This window comes from Oryzias latipes, chromosome 1 (assembly GCF_002234675.1).
Source record: "Oryzias latipes chromosome 1, ASM223467v1".
NCBI classification, from domain to species: Eukaryota; Metazoa; Chordata; class Actinopteri; order Beloniformes; family Adrianichthyidae; genus Oryzias; species Oryzias latipes.
Genome location: NC_019859.2, coordinates 12,022,510 through 12,033,512, shown reverse-complemented (window position 1 = coordinate 12,033,512; position 11,003 = coordinate 12,022,510). Strand labels below are relative to the sequence as shown.

The 11,003-nt window shown below is 43.8% G+C and overlaps 1 long non-coding RNA gene across 1 annotated transcript; it reads right to left on the bottom strand.

Moving 5' to 3' along the window:
* Nucleotides 1–8,580: 8,580 nt before the first annotated feature.
* On the bottom strand, nt 8,581–9,268 carry LOC111947136. The gene is made up of 2 exons (XR_002872952.1): nt 9,150–9,268; nt 8,581–9,073 (listed from the first exon to the last, which is right to left on the bottom strand). It is a non-coding gene; the product is annotated as an uncharacterized LOC111947136 (long non-coding RNA).
* Nucleotides 9,269–11,003: the final 1,735 nt, after the last annotated feature.

Here is an 11,003-nt window from a genome sequence, read left to right as displayed (position 1 = left end):
AGGGGGGAGGGGTGTGTGTATTAAGGGGGGTGCAGTCAAAATTAGCGGGTAGGGCACTGAGGGGACATCTCCTGATTACTCACAGTGATGTCCCCTCACCCTCCCCACCAAGGGCCCTACATGTCTAAGGTGCAAATAAAACCGAAAGAGGAGGGGCCCACTCCATACAGCAACCATGGGAGGGGGGGGACCACTACCAAGTAACCCCCCCCCCAAAGCGCATCGCAGGCTAAAGGCCCGTACACACCGGGACGAATATTCGCCAGGCGTTATTCGCCAGCGTTTTTCGTCACGTTTTTTGTGTTCACACCCAGGCGATTTTCGCTGACGATGAGTGGAGTGAACATGCAATTTCATTCCCTGACATTAGATGGCGCTTAATGTAAAACAGAAATACTCCTGTACACAAGGTGGCGCTGCGCAACTTTACGCTTCTTAAAGTCGCTTTTCACTCAGAAGAAGAGAGCAAGTATTTACGCGCTTGTCAGAATCAAACAAAGAAAACATGAATATTTCAAGCACCAGTTGCTCCAACTGGTGCTTGGTTCGGGGATATTTTAGAATGTCCGTCATTATTGCTTCGCGGCAGTGTAGACGCTACTTGGCGTCTATCTTCTTCGCTGGTATGTGTGCTCAGCAAGGCAGTTTTGTGTTTGAGCGCCCCCAAGTTGTGTTTTACTGTAACTTCAGAAGCTCCAGACACGTGAGCAAAAGCGCCGTTCTCATTGGTCGAGTAGATTTCGACGCGACGCGTCGAAAAAAAAAAACGAACCCGAGGCGTTTTTTTTTTTCGACGCTTTAACGCCTGGCGTTTTTTCGCGTCGGTGTGCACACTCTCATTGGTGCCCTTTGTTTAGTCACGAGGCGTTAAACGTCGGCGAAAATCGCCGGCGAAATTCGTCCCGGTGTGAACAGGCCTTAAGCCCCCCACCCCCTCACCCTAATATGAGGTAATATGAGGAAGGGGGTAAGTTGGGGACAGCTGAGAGACTGTCCCCCGGTGGTCAAACGCCCCCCCAAGCAGGGCCCCCACCAACCCCCCCCAGCACAGGCAAAGGGACCAACCCCCCAAGCCAAGCCAAGCCGCCACCCCACCCCCCACCACGCACCCCCACACCCAAGCCCAGAGGACCACGCAGCGCCCCCGCCCGCCCCACCCAGGCACCGGACCCGGCCCCCCGACCAACAGAGCCCCCACCACCCCCCGCCAGCTGCCGGAGGCCCCGACCCCCACCCCGAACCACGGCAGAAGGACAAGGAGCAGTGACGACCAGGCCCCCCCACCCCCTAAGTCACGGAGTTAGCCATGGGAGACCAGAGAGACTGAATTCTTCCAAAGTTACTTGAACTTGAACTTTGGGCTGACATTTTTTCCAAGCTGATATGATCAAGCAGCAGATTTCTGTGTTGACTTATATTTATATCTTTCTTGTTTTTCCAATTTATTAAAATAGTTTTTTTAGCAATACAAAGAGTTACGAAAATGATAGATACTAATCCTTCTTCTATATCTATGGCACTCATGTCACCTAGCACACAAAGTGACGGTGAAGCCGTGATTGAAACCTTAAGCCAGACGGATAGATCGGCACATACCTGCTGCCAGAGAGCCTGGACAGGCGCGCAGAACCACAGTGCATGCATGTTACTGTCCGGTAGATTACTATCACAGTGCTCGCAAATGTCTGAGTTACTGAAACCCATCTTGAACATCCTCTGTCCAGTGTAGTAAATTCTGTGAAGAGTTTTAAAATGGATTAGCTGCAGATTTGGACTTTTTGTCAGTTTATAGGTGTTTAGACAAAGTTCTGACCAGAAGCTTTCATCTGTGCTGATGCTCAAATCCGCATCCCATTTTGTTGTTGGAAGGGAAATATTATTGTCTAAATTACATAAAAGTTTAATATTTTGGAGAGACTTTTATTCATTGAGAAATTAATCAGAGTGGTAACTACATCTGGTAGCTTCAAATCGTCTCTGTATTTAAGCTTTTTGGTAATAATTGATTTAAGTTGCTGATATTCCAAGAAATTATTTATTCCATGTTTGTCTTGAAGTTCCTGGGGAGTTATGAATCTTCTATCAATAATTATGTGCTCTAGTTGTTTTATGCCCCCTGCTTGCCAAGCTGGGAAGTGTATCATTTTTTTGTTTATAAGGATGTCTGGGTTGTTCCAGATGGGTGTCATTTTGCACGGTTGACTTGATGATTTTGATATTTTGAGAAATTCCCATCAGGCTGTTCAAGTCGTGTTTATATTAATACTTTGAAAACAATCCTGTTTTTTAACTGTTTGGCTAATAAATGGTAGATCTGACAGGTTGATCTTTCCATATAACGCCTGTTCCAAGTCTAACCATGAGTTGGTTTCTGGATTATTTTTTAACCATTTTAAGATGTATTGCAATCTATTTGCAAGAAAGTACTTGTGGAAGTTAGGTAGTGCTTGACATTTTTAAATACTTCTCTACCTACATTAAGGCCGTGCAGTCACAAATCCCTTCTGAAGTCACTGATGCACACACACATTCACACGCTGACAGCGGCAGAGCTACCGGGCGAGGTGCAGCCAGCGAAACCACCAGCAGCAATGTGGGGTTCAGTGTCTTTCCAAAAACACTCTGACACATGAGCCTGCAACTTTAGAATCAGAAGTCAATCTTTTTTACATCTGTTTCTTTGATGCTTTTTTTCACACTCAAACTATTCTCAATAAATGAAAATGTTTCATTCCAGGATGAAGATGTGTGCTATGCTGCTCTGGAAATCCAAAAGTCATCCATGAAACCACAGAGGAAGAGGACGACTCAGACTTTTGACTTAAGCACATATTCTACCGTCAATACATAAGCTGTAGAACATTTTGATCAGTGAACAATTAGTTACTTCACTTCTGCAGAAACGTAAAGTTCTGTGATGAAAGCTTGTCTCATCTAGATCTTGATTGAAAAATAAAATCTACTTCATCTTGTTTTCAATTTTTTTCTTTCGTTATTTAGACAGTTTACCTACAAAGAAATGCAGTTTTAATTAGAGAATGAATGACTTTAGTGCATTTTAGCCCAATATTTAACTGTAATTTTACTTCTTGAGAATAAACTTGGTCTAAATAAGAAAATCCAACTTTCTTGTTATTGAAAAATTGACTTGCTCTGTCCCCAAATCCAATGACCTTGTTTAATGACCTTGAGGGACTGCACACACCCAGGACCCCGGGTGTTTGAGCGGCTGCCCTCTGGCAGGAGATTCAGTATGCTGAGAGCACAGACAAATAGACAAACCTTTTTTCTTCAATGATTTGCGATCTTCACTGGTGTCCATGGATTACATGAAATCCTCTCCACCTTTATCGGCCTTTGTCATGGTAAGAATGGTAAATGGTAATGGTAAATGGCGTATACTTATATAGCGCTTTCTACTGTATTATGAAGGCCCAAAGCGCTTTACAGTCACAGTCCCATTCACCCATGCACACACACATTCACACACTGATGGTGGCTCCGCTGCCGAACACTGGCGCCAACCTCCCACCAGAGGCAAGGTGGGGTTCAGTGTCTTGCCCAAGGACACTTCGTCACATGGGCGTGCAAGGCGGGAATCGAACCTGCAATCTTACGATCATGGGTCGACCGCCCTACCGCTGCACCACGGCCGCCCGATAACACGTCAATGGTCATGTTGACCCTATAGGATAGCACTAGGGTCAATTCCTTTTAAATTGGTATCACAGGCTGGTTAGCAGTCTAGCCTCAAAGTGATAAAGGCCCTGGTTCAAATCCCTGCTGGGCCATTCCTGCGTGGCGTTTGAATGTTTTCAACCATGCATGAGTTTTCTCCGGGCACTTCGACTTTCCTCCCACAGTCCAAAACCATGCTTCCTGGGAAAATTTCCATAGGTCTTCATGTGTCTGTGTGTCTCTGTGTTCCCCTGTGATGGACTGGCAACCTGTCCAGGGTGTACCTTGCCTTTGAGCAACAGTAACAGGATGGGGTCCAGCAACCCCATGACCCCAAAAGGGAGATGAAGCAGGTTTAGATGGAATCAGGAAGGACATCTAAAACTGAAGCCAAATCATATGTGCATATCGTAGCTTAACATAACAGCTAAAAAAGAAAAAAAAAGTCAAATGAAAAAAAACATTTCCAGCACATTTGAGTGACATATATTGGTTTATAAATGCACCTTAATGCTCTTTAGTTTGAACTGGTTTCATGTCCAACAGTATAAAGAAAACTTTATGATCTTACAAAGTGCTCTGCAACTTGGTTGTCAGTTTGAAAATGATACAAAAACCTTCCTCCAGGTTTATCTGTTCTCTCTTAAAACACTTGGAATATTTCTTCAACCCAAATCTTGGGTTATTCATCTTGTGGAATATCATTTTGGATTACTTTTTGGAGCGACACTAAACTTTAGGGTAATAGTTTTCTTTTTTTAATGACTGTTATGCAGTGGCAGACTGTCTATTACTAACCTGGACCCTCAGTAATGCTACATCTAAATCACTCAACCCCTCATGAAGCATTTTACGATGCAGAAACGAGCTTTGCATTGCATATTGAAAAATCCTTTAGCCACAATAAATGCCTCTAAACAAAAAGAACAAACAAAACAGTGAACAAATCTCGTAATGCAACTTACAGTACATACCAAAAGTTTGGACACACCTTCTCATTCAATGTGAAGGTGTGTCCTAACTTTTGGTCTGTACTGTAAGTCAGCAAAAAACATTAAAAATAACCACATAAATTTGGAATATTATTTATATTATATTTATAGTTTCACTTATCAAAAAATCAGATTATTTGAAGACAAAATCCATCCTCTTCTCTTTCCTTAAAACTGTTCGATCACCCTGTCATGTAGATTATGGCGCTTCAGTTCCATCTAGAAGGCCAGTGCTGATAGCGGAGTCTGTCTAGTTGTGTTTCTTCGTAGGTTTGAATTCGCTTTAGAGCTGAATTACAGGTCCACTGCGTTGACATGGGGATAGTCAGCGCCAAACACATAAATCTGTACGACTGCTCGTGCTCTCACTCAGATTTTCTGATGAAGGAAGTCAAGGAGATCAGTCGGAGATTTTCCTGCAAAATCCTCTATTGCGTACATTACAGTCAGCTCTGTTTTTAACTAAGACAGATCAAAAAGGGCTCAGTGGCTCTGTGTAAAACTGGGCAAGGCTACATGAGACATCCTGAAACTTCTGTCCAATCAGAAGGGCTGAATACTGTGATGTTGCCTAAACCTGCTAGAAGGCCCTGCTGACACCAACTCAAAATCTGATTGATTGAAGGAAATCAATGTCCGACATTTATTTTGCATTAGAGGGCCTGCAGTATGGATAGTGAAGGCCTCTTTGAGCTCTGACCCTCCCTGGCAACAAAGGACAACTGTAATGCGATTGGTTAAATGCTCCAATATAAAAATACATGTCTGTCTGGAAGCAGCATAACCATCATAAACACAATATAAGGAAATTGACAGACCATTTGGAATGATTTAATGAGTTCCCTTGGACAAAATATAATTAACAGATTATTCAGATATTTTTTAACTTCTTCAGATAAGGTCTTGAAGCACACTAAAGGCCCATAACTACTGTGATGGTTCGCCTCCCCCCCAGTGTTTTGTTTTTTTGGTTTATTGATTGCAGGTTGGCTATTGCTTCTCCTGGAGATGCTGCCTGCAAATATCTCATCTAGGTTTTAGCATTTCAGTCAGACAACTCTTGCAGTAAGAAATATTTATTTGACATTTTCCACATTCTTTAAGTTGGCATTCACATATTTTCGTTTGGCATAAGGCTCCGTTCAATCCCATGAGAAATTTCCATAACACTTTCGGGTAACAAAACCTCCAAAACTAAAATCATCCAGAAGAAGAAAAATGTGAATGTATAATCAGTGTGTAATAAAATGGGGTGTGTTTTCGGCAGCATTCCATTTTCATTTCATTTCCCAGTATGACTGCTATGTGTGACCCGGCACCATTGACCGTTTGGGCCGCCCCCATTCGAGTACAGCGCCACGAAGGGAACATGCTATCTAGTGGATCTGCTATGTGTGACCCGGCACCATTGACCGTTTGGGCCGCCCCTGTTCGAGTACAGCGCCACGAAGGGAACATGCTATCTAGTGGATCTGCTATGTGTGACCCGGCACCATTGACCGTTGGGCCGCCCCTGTTCGAGTACAGCGCCACGAAGGGAACATGCTATCTAGTGGATTTGCTATGTGTGACCCGGCACCATTGACCGTTGGGCCGCCCCCGTTCGAGTACAGCGCCACGAAGGGAACATGCTATCTAGTGGATCTGCTATGTGTGACCCGGCACCATTGACCGTTGGGCCGCCCCGTTCGAGTACAGCGCCACGAAGGGAACATGCTATCTAGTGGATCTGCTATGTGTGACCCGGCACCATTGACCGTAGGGTCGCTCCTGTTCGTGGAAAACACTAAAAGAACATAATATCTGAAAGAGAGAGGGGAAGAAATAAAAGGGGAGCCAACATAAATTACTCTTACCTGATCTTAGAACGTAAGCTCACTTCCGCAAAACGCTGTGCAGAACTATAATTTAAACCGCCAAACAACCCGTATGAGACACTAACTTAACATCCAATCCAAAGCTACCGATGGCGCATTATGACATGCTTAACAGCCATTATTCAAACTTCTATTAAACTAAGAACAAGCTTGATGGCCATAAACTTCTTCCATTTTGGCAACTATATATACACGCGCTTAAGTAACATCCATTATTTCGAAGCTCCCAACGACAGTACCACGAACGAGCTTAATAGCCATAATTTTCTCCATTTGGCATACCAATTATAAGCGCTCAAGGAACATCCATTTAATTGAGGTTCCATCCAAATATTAGAAACGAGATCAACGCCCATAATGACTATGCTTCATTGGCATACTATAAACAAATGAACTTAAGAATCAGATTCTAGCTCTGCGCATACTATGATACAACTTAGAACATCCTAAATTTTGAGGCTTCCACCTGGCTATAATTTTAACATCTATAATCGAATAATTTACATTCATTCTGCGGTTGACATTGATTAATTAATTCAGTCAGAAGTGTCATTGGAATGCAGAGGAGGTCCACCGCTCCGTCACTTTCAGTGCAGCCATAGGTACGTCGAGCAGTCATCGTTGCAGCACCAGATCAAGGAATGCATGGGTGACGTCATTTCCTGGAAACGGAGAAGCTGATCGGGGCGTAGGGGTTCGCAGGCTCAGGATGCGATGCATAGATAAAAACAAAGCAGTATTAGTCTTGACAAGAATATATAAATAACCCAGAAACTGATCAGTTTCAAAATGATTGAGATAAATTAAATAACAGTGCTTCTAAAGAACAAATCTGAGAAAATTAAATTTAGTAGATAGTTAAGGTAAAGACCCATTGTGGATTTATCGCACCCTAGAAACCACCATAATTACAAATTCCAACAGTGAAATGATAGTGAAATATATATCCTGCACGAAATCTTAACACCAATTTTTTTTATATATAATCAAATGATAAGAAAAGTAAACTTTGACATTTTCAGAGAGACGCACCTTCAGGAGGCCATCGAGGAGTAGGTGATGGGAAGAGTAGCCAAGGAGATTAGTAGATGAGGAAGGTCAACATCCCACGTAGCAAAGGATTACAGCTCAGCTGGATTTTATATTAGTGGTTCTCAAATTGGTGGACAACAAAGTACAGACTACTAAAATTTTAATTAGCCAAGGGCGTCTGAATACTGCAAAAGAGAACTTGAGAGCCATGAGGGATCATAGGTTTTGATAGTATTTTTGCTAGACTGAACTTTAAGCATTTAGAGGCAGAGTAAAACAAGCCTCTAAATGGCAGTGTGCCATCTGCTTAAGCAAGGCAGACAGAAGACTGACTTGTGGACACAAGATTTAACTCTTGAACTAAGCTTGAGAGCGCATGTGATATATTTCCTACGTTCAGGGTAGAAGTTGCTCAAGGTGTTATTTAAACATTAACCAAGTCAACCGATGACACAATACTATCATTCAATATTGAAACAGCCTTAATATAATCTCCAAGGATTAAATAATCGGATGACCCCCTAAAACCATCAGAGCTGTGGATTCTGGCGGCCGGACAAACACAAACCACTCTTCTTAAATCCTTTTCCCCCAAACCAGTAGGCGCAGACTCAGAAGAACAAGTGGAGGGAGCCTGAAGACACGTCAGACATCATAACAAAACCACTCCAAGCATAGAGAGGGAAAGATCAAACGCAAAACACAAAAATCCAGAACAGGAACATGGCCCAGGATCGAACTACCCAGAACAAAAACACAAGATGAACGGAGGACCATAGGACCAAAGCTACAGCAAATGTCAGGTGGCCCAATCATTGACGAATCACATTCAACCAAAATTTGAATAAACGACATGCCGCACAAAGCTAAAGATGACATAATGGGGAGAGACAAGCATCAATGAACCACCCAAATTCATAGAAGAAAAATAAATCCGGATGGGTGGAGAACCATACATTATAGACAACCTGGAAACCCAGATTTGAAAATAAAGTTTTTTCCACAGAGATTCAAAAGACCAGGGATACAGAGGAAAGTTGGCCACCAAGAAATCATCAAAGACATGCAAAATGAAGGGCACCCATCGCCTACAAATATCCAGGACAGGGCTTCAGATAATTAAGTCGATTTTATGAGGACTGCCACGACAGCGGAAAGGTAAACCGACAAATACTTCGAGCGCCAACTGAAGGCCAAGAGACGCCACTGAGAGGCATAGAGGCAGAACAGTGAGACCATCAGTGATAACAGTCATCCTCAGCCTTATATCGCTTTCGGAGGAAAATCGTGGAGACAGCATGGGGAGCTGAAGAAAATATATACCAATCGTGAAGGCGCATGGGGAACCAGGCCGCTGATGCCCAGAAAATGAACTGCGAGGCGCTAACAGGTCCAGATCAAGTCACGTCAACCTGAAAACGTCCCAGGGGCCACCCTCAGTGGCGGCTTTGAAAACGATGCCCTGGAAGAATCCATCACATAGCCCCCACAAACCTCCAAACCAGAGAGAGAATAACAAATTAACTGTCCAGCCGAGAAAACAAGGCCGCGACGAGACTAACACACTCACCAATGCGGCCGACGCAAGTCCCTGAGCCAGGGCAGGACCCACTGGGGTACACAGAGCAGGGAAAAACAGGCGGAGCATAACCAGATGCAGCAGGTGCGGGGGCAACGAACGAGGATCACTGAGTGAATAAAATGAGCCATAGACGCCGTATAAGAGAGACCAATCATAGGGAAAATGTCCACAGAGCAGAGACGGGTCCAAGAGACACTGATTCACATTCTGACTAACCAACAGCTACAACAACGAAGAAAATAAACAGAAGAACTGCCATAATAATAAAGCCAGCAACGAATTAAACACAGTCAAGATTCACACTCAGCTCCCAAAGAACAAAACAGCAACATAAAAAATGCTAAAATCCACAAAAATTCAGCCAGCATGAGAAACCTGTCCAAACGAGGACCGCCAGCCTTCACAACCACAGAAGAGACCCCACAACCCCTAAAACAATAACCGGACGACGCCGAACTACGCAGCAGAAAAGGAATCAGAAGTGCATCATGAAGGACCATGAGTCAAAACTACAATTCCCAGGGTCCTTAGGGGCGTGACGTCACCGACGTAAACAAGAAGCAAAACGCAGCCTTAGAAAACTACACGGGAAAGAACCGCATGATGCTCACCGTAGATAATTGGGGTGACCACGGCAGACGAGAAGTCCCGGACTGCTCCTGATCGGGGGGCACGGACACCCTGAACATCGCGGAAAGCACACCCCCTGCAGATGCACGCGACCGCGGCGAAACGAACGCGCTGTGCGCCGTCAGCCGCCCGCTGATCGCCGCAAAAGGAGAGCAGACGCGGCGAAACGAAAACCCCACATCAGAAAAATGGGGATCATCCATCCGAAGGACGGGGGGAACACAGCAAGACGCCGAAAGAGAAGGAGACCTGCGGGCTCGGAGACCGGCGAAGAATGAGCGCTGAAGGTAAGAAAGAGAATGAACAACTGCGCACCTGGGCTTAAATAGGACGCTGAGCAGGTGAGTTAATTGACTGAACCGCCCTAGGGTATTTACCTGTAAAACACTGCAGCGAGTATCTGCCCGAAATACGATAAATCGTCATTTAAGGGTTCTCTTTAGTGGTTCTCATCATGGCTTCATTTGTCATGTGATGCTCCTCTGGCCTTTATTTGTTATTTGTGATCTGGCCTTTATTTGTTATTTGTGATGGCAAAAACAGAACAACTGTTTGAAAAAGAGTCAATCTTGTGGAACGTTCGAACCACCTCACCACAGTGACATCTAGTGGCTAAGATTTTCTTTTTCAAAATCTTGTACTTAATATAGTGGAATTTTCACGTTTTTTTCTCATTTTTTATTCTGACCAAACTATATTTTTTTGTAAATTGTATCCAGTTATAAATTGTCCAATACAGTAAGATCCTGTGAAGAAACTGGATTCTCTAGAAAGGACTGTATTAAATTTTAGGTTCGTACCCCGTCAGTTTCTTACACATAGAAATGAATGAATAATGACTCAGAGACAAAACTTATCTTTTGTGGAGGTTTTACTTCGCACAAACACGAAGGGGACAGACAGATGAACATGGTGCATTCAAAGTCCGAACCAACGAGCTCAGGGATGGGGTTGGTATAAAAACCCTGCATTTGCATATTCAGAAGATCGTCCGATGGACCTCGTGTGAAAATCACGCCCACAGGTTACTGCTGGAGAGAAGCTCCAAGGCTAAAGTGAAGATAAGTCTGAGGCCTGCTCAGCAGAACACACATGCACAGAAAAAAGGGAGGATGAGAATAAACTGTGAAAACAATAGCTTGGCTGTGCTGTCTTCAAATGTAATATAATTTTGAGATGACAATACATGCCCAGTGAATTAAGTTTAAACCA